Consider the following 15,292-nt stretch of genomic DNA (forward strand, 5'->3'; position numbering starts at 1 on the left):
TGTATCAAGTAATATAGTCACGCAGATTGTCAACCGTTTGATCTAAACATCCAGTTTTAAGTGAGACAAATAGACAATTTTTTTTACTAGCTAACATAATTAGGCACAAATAAGATTCAAATGTATGAGAAGAAATGACATATTGACATTCAAAAATATAAATTTAAATTTTCTACTCTAGGAAGGTTAAATTGTTGAACTAATTATTCTAATCATTCGAAACACCACAGCTACTGTTTTAGTCATTATCTAACTTTTCCCCCTTCTTTTTTAAAATTAATTTGAACCACAAATGTGCATTAAAATCTCAGTTATGGCCTGACTAGGTGTGTGTGTGTGTGTGTGTGTGTGTGTGTGTGTGTGTGTGTGTGTGTGTGTGTGTGTGTGTGTGTGTGTGTGTGTGTGTGTGTGTGTGTGTTCGAGTGAGAGAGATCTAAGCTCTGACCCACATGAAAATCTAGTGCAGATGTTTCCTGAACATCTGTGCAGAGCAGTTCCGGAGAACACAGTGTGTAACACACAAACAGGCACACACAAAGAATCCCCCTTGCCGTCCTTCACTCCGGCAGTTTCAGCCTCACGATGGCCGAATGCCCTGTTGATTCAAAGTCTTCTGTCTTCTTATTTGTTTCTGTCATCACACAGATAAAGATGTTTTGTTTCATCAGCCGACAACAGTTTGGATCTGTTATCAGTTTTCAGACCTGAGAGTTTTAACTCTGTCCACGGTCAGTCTGACAGAGATGAATCCAGGTATTTGACCAGCGTCCTCCAGTATTAAAAACAGCAGCTAACAGTGATGTAGTCCTGTGGGGAAAAAGGCATCACTGGACTCAAAGTCATAGTCCGAAGATCAGGTTATTCCCAACTCCAGACTGATCAGAAACCTTAAAAGAAGAGGCAGAGACATTAAAAAGACTCCATTAATAAGTGACAAGATAAAGTACAACCACATTTATCTACAGTCTTTCAAACTTTGCATCTAGAAAGACCAAACTATGTAAAATATACTATCATCACTGCTCTAGCATTCATGTCTTGATAATAGGTACAGTTTTTAGATTAGTTATGCATTTTTAACACTGTATTTAACTTCAAAGTATAGAGGTAAACTATTTGTTTGGTTAAATCCATACAATCCTCGAGTTGCTCTGATTCTACTGGGTTCTAATTTACCGTATTTACACTTACATTTATCACAAAGCTCAGTGTTACTGTTTACTGTTTTGCCTTCTAACGCTCTACCGCCAGCTCCCATTCGCTGCCCATAGATGGCACACTAATAAGAGGCAACAAACTCACACTCACACTCACACACACACACACACACACACACACACACACACACACACACACACACACACACACACACACACATACACCAAATCATACCAGACAACAAAGTAAAATATGCCCCCAACCCCCCCAAAAAACACCAAACTCCAAAACAACCAGTCTAGACACAAGCTGCTCTACCAATCACCAGCATCACACCTCCTCTCCTCTCCTCTCCTCTCCTCTCCTCTCCTCCTTCCCTCCTTTCCGACCCACCTCCTCCTCACCCTCACCATTATTGTGTGAGCCACCAAAGTGTGTTTTCCCACGCTTTATTTTTGTCTGTTCCTGTTTGCAGCCAGGCAGTAGGAGGACGTGGAGGAGGAGGAGGAGGAGGAGGAGGAGGAGGAGAGGATGGGCGGGTGGAAGGGGTAAGGCAAAGGGGGGTGGGGGGTACGAACTGATGGGGTCGCCATGGCAACCCCACATTGGCATGCCCCTGATTGGAGTATGTGTTGGCTAATTATTCAGCGCATATGCTTAAAAAAAACAATAAAGTAGGACGTATTGAAATGCAGAGCCAAGCATCACATGGCGTGTAATTAACATATAAGCCCGGCACTGCTTTTGAAGAAAGACGCCTCAGTTACATCTTTCCATCCATCCATACAGCATGAAATGCCTCAAATGTAATATTTTTTTAATCAAATTTTAGGTGTATATTAAATACACTAGGATCTATCTTTAGAATTTGAACTGTAATCATGAATAATATTTTTTTGCGAACTGTAAACTCCTGTAAAATCCTGTATTTTTCTGAATTTATTGATACTACAAAACTACTCAAACTATTTAGCAAAGGTTAATAATTCATCTTCATGACAGTTTGCATGTGAGGATCAACCCAAACTTTACATTTAGGCTGTGAAAACTAAAACAAAAAAACTAGAGCAGCTTGCTAATGGCAGGCCTCTAAGCACTGGCATGACAGACAAATTGTGTGTGTGTGTGTGTGTGTGCGTGTGCGTGTCAGAGGCAGTAGGGATGGAGGGTCTGCTGCATGAAAGAAACCAGTGGGGTAGGGGTTTGTGTGTGTGTGTGTGTGCGTGTGTGTGTGTTGGGGGGGGGGGTTACTTTAACAATGGCCGGCATTGTTTACCGATCTCCCTCGTCCATTAATCAGGACGATCCGGCTCTAATTGGCGTTTTGGTTAAGCTGGTCTCCAGACCCCGTTCCCTCCACTGGCCTAAATAATGGCGTTACGCCACAAGTGCCGCCACACATTGGGGAGGACAATGTGCCGCTTGTCTGAGGGCCCGGGATAGGATCCCCACCCTCTCCTCTTCCCGTCTTTTCTTAGCGCCCCCTGCGCCCCCAAAATAAACCTCACACAGAAACACAAAGAAGGCCTCTCACTATTGAGATCTCACTGTCGCATGCTCTCTCTCCTTGTCTGTCTACCCCCCCCCTCCTTTGACTTTTTTTCTCATTCATTTACTCACTACAGTTTTCCCTCTGTGCACTTATAGATAGGTTCCTCGTTTTCTGGTGGTCGCCGTGAGAGTGGTAAGGCCAGAAAACCACATCAAAGGAGCTGATCCTACTCAGTTCAGAATTGCTGCTTAAAGGTTGGCTAATTTGCTACTGTTTTATGAAAACCTCATACCTCCAAATTGGGGCGATTTTTCATGTTTTTACACCAACTAGAGGATTGCATTGGTTGGGACATTTCTATGACTACTTCAGCTTGTAAAACCCTTTCAAAATCCAGTGTTTGACATTATGGTTGACATTTAGATGTGACTTTATATTGTTTAAAGTAATTTAAGTGTTTTTCCAATTAAATCCTTTTTAAAGATTAAACTTTCCCCTGATTTGGAGATCAGTGAAATGTAATGATAGTATGTTGAACAAATCATACGGCAACACGTTTTGGTTTTACTCTATGCTTCTCGACTTGTGACTCCCTTTGAATACCGAACGGTTGTGAACAAAAATTGCATGCTCACATAGGTTATAAAATTAAAAATAGGGTCAGAAAAGTTGACACGATGGAGGCACAAGGGGTTTCCAGTTAAATCTCAAAGTCTAGATGTTACCACAATTCAGGATTCAGTGAAAGTTAATGACAATGTGCCAAATTTTCCATATGGCAACACATATTCTTTTAAAACCCAAATAGTAAGTGTACTGCTCATGTGGGAAAACCGACTCTGTGGTAACAAGTGGAGATTTATGAAGACCACTGGGTTGCTAATTATGGCTCCTTGTGGATGTCAGAGAGCATGTAGGTGTTTTTTTTTTTTTCTTTTTCACATCATCAAACAAAGCTGTCTGCACAATCACGCGGCACAAAAACCGCATCAATGCTCCACATGCAGAAATCATGCCAGTAGTACAAATTGTAGCTCTTTGTAATTAAAATCCTTAGAATAATCTAATTAAGATAGGAACAGGGCAATCGAAAGAGATTCTGAGCGTCTCGGAAATCCACAAAATGGTCGATCATCAGTGCCTGCAATGTGACAACGGGCACAACGAAAGCGACGCAGGAGCCGCAGCTGCCCTTAAAAATGCCAGCTTGTCGACACTCAAAAGCCACTGGCTCCCCGGTTTCCTCCTATCTCATCCCTTCCTGCATGTCTCTTGGGGCGATCTCTGCAATTAACACACTGGCAGTAATTAACAGTGTCTTGAGGCAACCAATGGCGCGGAAAGGATCGGGGCCAACTTGAAGTGGGGGAAGGTGCAGCGCTGGCTATCCACGTTCCGCTTTTTCAGCTGCCATTTTGTGCCAGTCTCAACACCTAAGATGGTGGCAGGACTGTGACTTGCCGTGTGGGAGAGGAGGACAAACTGGCAAGGGAGGGGTCGGAGAAGAGGAGGATTATGGGATTGAGGAGGGAGTCTCTTATTTTCATTCTTTTAGTCGCTGCATTGCTTAATGGTTACCAACACAGGGGAAAGGGAGGCGGAGAGACAGAAAGAGGCATGATCGTCACATTGCTGCCCTACATGCAACACACATAAAGGAGGAATTCTCCCACGCATGAACAAAAAAAGACACTCACACACTGACATGTCAGAGAGGAAGAACAAAGTGTTTATACAGAGTGGGCGCGAAACACAACACCATGTGATGGTCTGTTTGTGTAAAAAAAAAACCCAAAAAACCCCATGTAATTTACATGTGCTTAATAAACGCTGCACACATATGAACACACACATGTGCCCATGCATGAACACACACACACAAACAACCAACACAGCCGTTCTCATGGTATGGTCTGCCCCTGAGCATGCAAATGACATTCATTATGCAAATGCATACAAATCAGAACCAACCATCTGAGAATCCAAGCTGGGAAAAAAAAAAAGAAAAGAATAAAATTAAATGAATGAGGGGAAGGCGTAGAGAAGAAGGAAGAAGCGTGTTGGGAAGTGTGTGTGGAGAAAGTACAGTGTCACTTTAAGGTGTAAAAAGCACATGTCAACACCTGTGGTCAACAATAAATAGCTTACAACCTGCTTCGTTAGGACACATATGCTTTGTCCACTGCACAATGAGGTTTACAAAGATAAAAACCTGCATAAATGGTAGTTAGTAAGTAATATATGCAGATATTAATGAATGGCAAGCAGAATTTGTAAGCTTTAACATCAATCCAGGAAAAATAATATATAGTGTATGCACATAGTGTATTCCAGAATAATACACTATGTGCTACAGTTCGAGGTGAGTGTGCTGTTCATTTGATCCCGATGGAGCTTAAAGGTTTGAGAAGAGATTATGTGGCCCATTTTTAAAGATTTCTAGTTCCTAGATACCATATATGCTCAACAAAGTTACATTAAAGATGGGAGATGGGATGACACACACACACACACACACACACACACGCACACGCATCTTTTCGTCACATCCTTTCTCACTACCAAGCGGTGCCCCACTGATGCCCCACTGTTGCCTTGTTTGAGACAAAATCCATTGATTTTTTTTTTAGCAGGAAAAGCAGAAAATCAACTGCAGAAAGAGCATCGACTGGAGTGGAGATGCTCCAGCGATGGCAAAGTGCCGCCAATTGCCTCTCGAGGTGTTCTTTGTTTTGTTTCACCTCTCTCACCGCCACTGCCTCTGTAGGACATGCTCTCTACCTCCAGAGGAGCTGCATGGCATTATCGGCCTTTTTTTTAAATGTATCACCTAAACTCTGAAACTCGACAAAAGCGGAGGAGGCGCATGATCGTCTGTTTTTGCTTTGTGTAAAAAGAAGCAAAACACCGATAACTCTGGATATCTCCACTGGAAATTAATTTCCGTATTCAAGTTCAAAAAATACATGTAAAATATATGAAATAACTGTTATGTGAGGGCAATTAAGAGGTACATGAATCTCCCTCTGCTTGCCAGTTACAGATGCCTCCATTTAGCAGGTGTCTGAATGTATGGGGCCTTGAGCTCCATGTCTCAACCTCGTGTTGTTCACACCTCATCTATCGACTACAAAACACAACAAACAGATTTCCCTCCTGAAAAAGGATTCAGCCAAGAAAACTGTGGTAAAACCAAAATTTAGCCAATGATTTAGCGTCGTGGAAATGGCCAAAAAAAAAAAAGGAAAAACAGAGGCTAATTAGGGACAAGTTGAGGCCAAATTCTTACCCAAATCAAAATGCAATTAGCCAAAGTAATTACTGTGTTTGGTTGTACGTTTGAGTGTGAGAGAGAGAGAAAAAGACAGAGGAAGGCTGATAGAGAGGCTTACAGTATGTCAGTGTTTTTGTTTTTAAGAATAGGGTACGGGGACATATTTTCTTCATTTCTCAATCCCTTTGAAACGCTTTATTCCCTTGTTGTTCTTACGCTTGAAATAACTGTGGCTCATGCCAGCAGAGTGCTTCATTCTTCGCTGAGCTTGTGCTTGCAGTATTGACAGATTTTTCAGGTGGAGACTGTTAGTTCTCAGAGGAAACCTGATTTGATTTGTGATCAGTCGGAGAGGCCTCTAAACTAAAAAACACGAAGACAAGATGTGACCACGTGAAGGCAAAAAAAATATCTGAGGCACACTAAGTAAACAACCTCTACTGAGTTTAAATACTACAGTACAAGGAAGTCATTTCTCCGTTTACTCCTCTTAACATAGATGTGTGGGATTTGCCTTATGAGAAAGTGGCAAAAAATCTTGTCAATAGCAGTCTGCTGTAGTCAGTTTTGTATGCCGTTTTGTCTGAAATACATAAACTGGGCAACACTGTTTGGTCTAATCTGGTACAGCGAGCAGATTAACACCCCTGAGAAGTAACTTGAAAATCAGCCTTGTCCTCAAGTGTGTATGTCAGCAGCAGGAATGCATGGTCAGTCACTACGAAGACGTAATCATCAGAGTGAAATGAATTTTCATAGCTTTGTGCTTTTTAAATTTGAAGCACTTCCATCGGAATGTTTGGACAGAATAGGAAAGGATTAATTCCACACTAGCACGCCAATCTGATTTCATTTATAGAGAGAAGGATGGTTTTACTGGATTTGAAAGGTTGGAGGCAACGGAATTTCTCAAAACTATGATTACACCAACAGTTGGCATTTTTCTCAGTACACAAAGTTATCACAATTCTGTTTTCTAGGAGGGACACACATTTTTGGATGTGAAAATGCCAGATTGTTTTCTTTCAACAGGAGTAGGTGTACATATTTATTATTAGCTGTATGCATCTCTTTTTCATTGCAGCGTGACTTTAAGTGCGTATTTGGGGAGGACGATGAAAACATAAATGTTAAACTAATCTTTTCCCTCCCTGTCGACCCCCTTGAGTGACAGTGTGTGCTACAGCAGCAGCGGTTTGAAATTACCCGGCATGAGGAAATATTCACACACACAAACGCACTAATGCACACTCCACATGTTGCACAATCATGTTGTCAGTCAACACCAAAATCCTCAGGGCAGCACAGCCTATACCCCACCTTCACTGTCGCTGTGGTTTGTATCAACAAGAAGCAGATTTAGTGCATTTTGTGAATTCTGTAATTATAGTTCATGTTGCCTTCAGTGCATCTTAGATCCTCTACGAGAAACACAGCCCCCCCACCCCCACTTAATATTGCCCCTAATGTAACACAGCATCATACCTTCATGTCATCAGTTAGCAGCGTCCGTCCGAGTCAGTCCCTCTCTACTGGTTATTTTTGTAGGTTGTTTTCGATGTGTTTTTTTTTTTTCTCGTTTTTTTTTCTCGTTTTCTTCTTCCGTGCAGGCGTGTAATGGGATTCTTGTTACTTTCGGTTATCTAGCTTTATGAAGAATGTACGTCACTCATACAGCTAGATAACCAAAGATAACAGACAACCCCTCAGGCCTGCGAACGTAGCTCTCTGCCAGCAACACACACACACACAAACTCCGATACACCTGCGAGGACAAACAGTGACAGGGGAGAATGCTTAAAGAGCTAATTCACCAAAACAAAGCTGATTTACACTAATCTACTGTTTTGCACATAATCCAGAGGTGAAAATAATGACAATAATAATCATATATGTGGAGTGTTAATGCAGATGATTTATCACATGGTCTTAAAGATGCCTCAGTGAAATGAGATGAAAAACAAGCATGACTAAAGATTCACAGGGGATACTGCTGGGAAAACACATTTTCCAAGCTATTAAGTGTTTTTATATGACTGAAATGTGAATGGGCTCTTATAGGAATTCAAAACAAAGCATTACAGCCGAATATCCAGTGGACTGAAGACAAAACACAGTAAAGATTTTTATGAGGGCATCAGAAGCTGGAGATAAAATAGCCCTGAGGGGAATGATTTACATGAATACCCCTGTAAAGAAAATATTATAGCAGAATGTAAAAGAGAAATCCCCAGAAAATGTAACACGTGCACTCATTTTACAGTAGGTAAATACTCTCTAGTTTCTGTGTAAAGGTATGTAAAGTCAGCCAATCTATTTTAAAGTCCTATCTGGAATTATTGTAACTATATAGCAAGCCAGATAAATTCCTAAACCATGTGTATAATTCTTAAACATTTACCTTTTTGCAATATCCTCTGTCTTTTCACATCTTCAATTACAGCTTTTTTTCATCCTGCATTTTATTATTTGAATATTATTAAGAGAAACTCTCACGGCCTCGAAAATGTTCCCTGGTCACGCACTGTTTAAAAAAAACAGTGACAAACATTCATCCAGCATTTCAGTTTGGATGCAGCACCTGCCGGAGAGCAGCTAGTTTAATAGAAGATGTGGAACTGACACTGACTTTACAAGAGACTCACATCCTCACATAGCTGCAAAAACTGATTCAATTAGAAAATGTATAAATTAAATCAAGAAATGTGTGGCTTTTTATTGTGATTAAGTTTCTGTTATTATTTTTCATTTACATTATGAGCCAATATTTTTAAACCCTGACATTTATTACATGTAACAGCCTCTAGTTTATATAGAGTTAAGTACTCTGTTCACATTTGTTTCATAAGGGTTTGGACATAACTCCCGTAATACACTATTATGTGAAAAGAATCTAATATTTAGACACTGAGCCAAATGGACCTTTTTGTGTATTTCACTCTAAAAAATGATTTTACGTATTAAAAAAAAAATAAAAGCCTTCCTCCATTTTTTTTTTCCATGAACTGCTGAGAGTGACGTCACAATCAATGCGAGGTGCGATACCTAATTAACACACACACACACACACACACACACACACACACACACGTCTCAAACATGCCATTATGGAGAAGGATGTTCTCTCTTGCAAAATCGTGACAAGGGGCCACTGCTTCTGTCCGCACACCCGAGTCAGAAAATACACAACACTGAGGGGGCACTTCAAGTTGCTGCTGCCGGTTTTTTGTTTTGTTTCTTTGTTTGTTTGTTTTTGTTTGTTGTTGTTTTTTTTTTTTGCAGAAAACCTCTATAAAAACAGGCCCACTGATGAAGATGTCATACACATAATTAACGCGTTTTTACATTTTACCTTACAACCGCTTTCTGGAAGAGTCTCCCGTAGCCTAAATCACAGAAGGCTGAATTATGCTCAGGCTCTGGACTTCTGCCAACGAGCATCCATTAGTGGAGATCACTTGGCTGTTTTACGTTTGCAGGCCGTGACACACACGTTTTAACACGAGTTCACAGCACTAATGTTCATATTTACATCTACCGACGACTCCGGCTCCCATAAAGCAAGCATTGTCGGGTTTATTAATGTATTCAAGACCAGTTCCACATATATACATGTATATATTTTTTTTTCAGCTAATAGCCTTTAAAACGTTTGTAATTTTGTGATTAACAGCGTTTATCTATTTTATCTATTGACGAGCTGCTGCATACAGATATAAAGTTGTATTGAACTGAATTATCTGGCTGCAGAAATTTGTCCCAATCAAGTCTAAGAGTGTGTGTGGGGGAGGTTTCTTTTTAAGTTTTTAAAATCCTAAATTTAGACTTTATATTTTGAATTGCATGAAATTTGAGTAGGATGTCTGTAGCTGCTACAATGGAAAAGACAATAGTTCAGTAAAAATCGACAAAATTGCCATGGAATTCGCTTTATATTATGAGGAGTGTGCTTATTTATGTCAATCTAAATTTAATAATAATAATAATTATTTTTATTTTAACAGTTCATTTATTTTCATTCTTTATTTTTTGTGTTATTCAGATCTCTCAGTCAGGTGCTAATTTTAGATTGTCACAATCATCACATCATTCCTCAGTTAAAAAGTAACTATTACTAACTAATACTGATCACGGATGACCGTAGATGAATGGCTCAAATGAGACGACATGTCATAAATACTGTCAAGGGGGGGGGGGTACAGTATTAATTTAATCTGGACATCTGGTGCATTTCCGGGATTCAGGAAATGCAGAGACCAGTAGGCTATAGCAGAGAAAGCAGCAACACACTATGGAGGAGCTATTAAAAAAAACCTGTAGTCTATTATAATACATTAAAAAAAATGATTAAAAAAAAAAAAAAAGAAAAAACAATTTACTTCCAAACTGAGTCGCCTCCACAAAAGCGATCCTGAAAGGATTTAAAAATGATTTCCAGGAGTAATCAATTAGTTCCACACAGCATGCTGCTGCTGCGTACTCGCTTGAGTGTGTGTGTGTGTGTGTGTGTGTGTGTGTGTGTGTGTGTGTGTGTGTGTGTGTGGCAGAGAAAGATGTATGTTCCTAATTTTCTTGAGGTGCTGTGAGAGCTACACGCCAGTTTAACACACGGAGTCCTCAGTGCCGGTAGTGATCCATGAATCCATGACAAAACCAAAAGTGAGATCATTCATATTCACCTGGGAGTTGGAGGAAACCTTGATCTTCAGTTCTGGTGCTTTCCTGTGCAAGTTTCTGGGGGAGGGGGGGAGAAAAAAAATGACTTGGGAATTAAAAAATAAAAATCTACCAGGCTTAACTTTGGTAAACTCAGAACTTCATCCACGTGAATGAAATCTCTCCTCCCTCTCTCTGGAAAACCCCAGGAAAACACCCTCCCTGGGAAATCTGCCTACTAGGTCACTGACAGCCCCAAACTAGTCCAGCTTGCGTTGCCTCGGCAAGGTCGTTCAGTCGGAGTTTTTGCACCTGCACCTCCACCGACTCTGCAGCAGTGAGGCTCCAGAGGTGCTGCTGCAGACTCGCAGCAGGTCCCGTTTCAAATCACAGCGTCTCATTTACTTGTGTCTCACAGCACAGTCTAAAATGTCTTAGCGTGTCTTCTAACTTTCCGGCCATCCCCGTCTGGCACTTAAAGCTTCTGGGGAATTTAATGGACGAGATCAATTCACAGCGGGTCGTATATATATATATATATATATTTTTTTTTTTTAACCTGGATTCACCTGTTAAGACTTAAGTGCAGGGTCGCGGTTCCCGCCTATACTGTAGCCTCCTTTCGTGTCTTCATTTTGGGGAAGGCCCCGACTAATTTCTGCTGTGCGTAATCCGACCTGGGTGCATATTGTTCAGGTACAAAAAGTAGCCCGGTGCATAGAGAAAGTCCAAACATATTGTAAATAAACTGGGAAACTTCACTAGGGCTCTCCCACTGTAAACCAGGGCATAGCGCAGCGACCACGAATACTTGAAATGTAATTATGTACTCATTATTATAAAAAGGTTAGGTAATCGTTACAACATGTACATGCATGAGAGGGAGGTCTGATACCCTCTCCCACAGATTAAGCAGGCCTTATGTAAGAGCTCCGCGCTGGCACCCTACTGTATAATCCCAGGCTGCAGGAAGCCGTGTTGGAGTCGCACGCTGCTGGGTTCATGTACAATAATCATCTTTACTTTCTTTCTTTTTTCCTTTTTTGTTTTTGTTTTTTTGTTTTTGTTTGTTTTCAACATGCTTTTCCTCCCGTTTAGCCCTTTCAGCGAGTAATCTGTTAACAGCAAAAAGGCGCAACCCAACACAAAACTGCGCTGTGAAAGGTTGCACCGCCCAAGGCTGCTGTGACACCACCAGCACCACCACAGGCCCGCGTTGTGGACCCAGTGCAACGCTGTGATTTCAGTTCATAGAACCTACAACCGAGACGCCTTATAGAAGAAGAGGTGCTGTATAATAACATCTCTCCAGTTTCTGAACTGAACTCATGGAAAGGATGCGGCGTGAACTTATTGTAATACTTGGGATGACAACGGAGCATATGGCTGATCCGGGGTCAGCATCACAGAGGAGAGTGAAATTCAAATTTAAATTCAACATTGCGTTATTGGCATCAAATACACGTAAGCTGTGTTGCAAAAAGCAGTGTTTAAAGTAAAGATTCCCTGCTCATTAGTGTGGTACTTTCTGGTTGTCATCTTTTAGTAAAATGTAGGTTAAATGGCCCGAGGGACTGGAGAGAGAGAAAAGGGGGACAGAAAGGGATTGTACAGACAAAAAAGCAGGTCCTCATTCTCTGGTATAATATTGTACTCAACGTCAATATCAATAAAGCTGACTGAAAACTAGTCAAAGGGCCTTGTGGGAGACAAGAGATCACCTGTGACCAACCTGAGACAAGTCAGATGAGCTGAATACTGAGATTGCGGACTGGCTTCACACTCCCGTGGACACATCTCCACAAACTCCCATGGACACACATGTCTAGTGCCAAACAAAAGTGGCCGCAGCCACAAGTGAAACTACACGTCTGTGCTTCTGTCCACAGATGAGGCTGAGCCTTTTCCCTCGGATGCTGCCGCTCCGCACCATTCATGCACCTTAAAGTGGTCCGAAAAACAGAGAGAGGCTCGCTGGGGGAGAATTTAGACCTCGATTTACTGTGAAACAGCCACCAAATCCTGTAAATCCTCACTTCTTTCACAATAGGTTTAAAAACACCAGACAGCTTGTTCTAGCCCAAACGCGCCCAGGCTCGCCATAAACCCTCTCCCGTGCCGCTCCTGCAGGTTTTTGTTAAAACTCAGACTCATATGAAATAGAATCACTTCTAATAAAACAAACAAATAAATGGGGGGGGTAAAAAAAAAACACGTTTCTTACTGTTTCCTCCTCAGATGCTGCAGGATGGGTTTGCACCGGGCTTGGATCAGCTCCTGGTAACGAGCGGTCCCCCCGGACGTGCGGCATGCTGGGAGCCAAATGAGCGCGTTCATGAGCGGCGTATTGAGCTTTGTGGCGACGGCGCATCGTGACGTCCCGCCGGCCGCGTCCATTTTTTTTCATCTAACGGGTCCAATTGTTTTTTGTTTTTTTTTTTTGTTTTTTTCACCCCCCCCTCGCACGTCGTCACACGGCTGTCCTCCACATCCACAGCCCCCGGTCCTCCCCTCACCAAACAGGGGAGTTGGGGCCGTCCGCCCGGAATGGCTACATCTCCACCACCGTTGTCTCCAAATGGTTTAACATCTCATTTGTCCAAAATCATATACGCCGTCCAAGGCCCACCCCCTTGTGAGACGGTGAGGTAACGCTGTTCCCACCCTCTGAGATTTCTGATATTATGCAAGACGGCCGATGTTATTATAATATGGACCTATGGCAGCGCCTCTCACGCCCCCCAACAGACACACGCAGAAGTGCACGGTGGCGCCATCACTCATCCATCCGCCAAATGCCACTTTCATTCCCGTTACGGCTTCTCATCAGTCAGCCTGTGTGTTTCAACATGCATGACTTTTATAGTGCTGGTTGCATGTTATCCCTGAATTATCTTTATATATCCTTACACTGGGAGTTAAGGAGAACTGCTCGGGTTCCTGTAAGGAGATATTACAGGCCTACTTACATTACATCACTGTATTTATGCTACTCTGAGCAACACAGCCTCTTTGTAAGTCTATTGTGGTCATGGTTTTAAACTGCTGATATCGTTCTTATAGTCTTATTGGCTTACAAGAGGCTTCTCCTGAGATATTTAAGCCTGTAATTCTTACCGTTGTATTTGTAGGCCCCGGTACCTTTTTAAAGTTGACCGTAGAGCCCATAGGCTCATCTATTCAGTGCTATAGTGCGGCCTGCACTACAGCTGAAGGCAAATCCCTCTAATTTACACGGTTAAATGTGGAGAGTCATGTGCTGTTTGAGTTTGGCTGCTCGACCATCTCAAAGATGCTGGTGTCTGCAGCTGAAACTTGCAGAGACAGAGAGGCGCTCCGGCTTGACTAATTATCATGATAATCACAGCAGAAATCTTCTCAGTGCACTGAAAGACCTCTCATACATTATTGTATAGAGTCTGAGTCTGTCCACATGCCTAGACGTGTTCATCATTTGCATCAAACAAAGTTAACTCAGTCATGTTGATCTGTCTAGACCGCGTCAATGTGTGGAAATGCCTTCACATGCAGGCCCCACTGTTGCATGTCTTTTGCCCAAGCACTGCAACGTTATATAAACGGCCAGCAGTTAGACTTAGTCTGTCTACGGTCGGCTCTTTTTGGTAACACTTTCTAGCAAGACACCTTTTTATAAAAGGTTTAGCTGTGAACTGTAACTAATGGTTGTGTAAATGGTTAATAAATCATTTACTAATGTTTTATAGAGCAGTTATAAACCATTTATAAGGACAAATTTTGCGTTCTTGTGAAAAATTGACTGATATGACCATTTACCTTCCAAAAAACTACTGGCCCAAATCCATTTACTAACAATTTAGTAAAGTATTTATTAATGGATGACCTAGGGCCTACACTAAATAATCATTAAATAGAAAGTGTCCAGATTCTCTACTCCAAGTAAAAGTAGCAATACCACAATATAAAAGTGCTCTATTACAAGTATGAGTCCTGCACTCAAAATCATACTTCCTTAAAAGTACAGAAGTATTACCAACAAAGTGTAATTTAAGCATCAAAAGGAAAAACTATTCATTTTGCAAAGGAGTGGCCCCTGTCAGTGTCTGTTAAATGTATTATTTATGCCTCAGCATGTAAGCAACATTTTAATGCTGGTGCTGGTTGAGAGGGGGCAAATGTTAACTAAATGATATACATTTGGGTAGTTACATCTTTAACGGCAAGTCATATTTTATAAACAGCCCATATGGATTTTACGTAAAAATCTTCCCACTTGCAAAAGCTTTCCACCACTGCACCAGTGCAAAGGATATTTCACAAAACTGGCAACCCAAAATTTGTTCTAATTGATGGCATAAAAAACTAGCCTATAAATGGTTAGTGAATCATTTATTAGTCATTAATAAAGCCATTAGTTGCACTCTATAAAGCCTTTATAAATGGGGGCTCGTTAGAAAGTGGCACCATTATGTTTAAATAGGAAATGTTCTAAAATAAAATCATTTTACCCTTTTCCATTATTATGGCTTAATAGACGACCAATAGGTTCTTGCATGAAGAAATGTTTCTTTTAATCCGTTGTTAAGGTGCTGTGGCACATCTTGACACAAGTTACCTACATCAGAAACAAGTGGAAACTAGTGTGAGTCCCCTTTGGCACTTTTATCACTCATTTAAAGAACACTGAGATTTGAAGTTTCCACACTGATGAGTCAAGGACTGATGATTTTCTC

The sequence above is a fragment of the Xiphias gladius genome, chromosome 24 (assembly GCF_016859285.1).
Source record: "Xiphias gladius isolate SHS-SW01 ecotype Sanya breed wild chromosome 24, ASM1685928v1, whole genome shotgun sequence".
In the NCBI taxonomy this organism is placed as follows: domain Eukaryota; kingdom Metazoa; phylum Chordata; class Actinopteri; order Istiophoriformes; family Xiphiidae; genus Xiphias; species Xiphias gladius.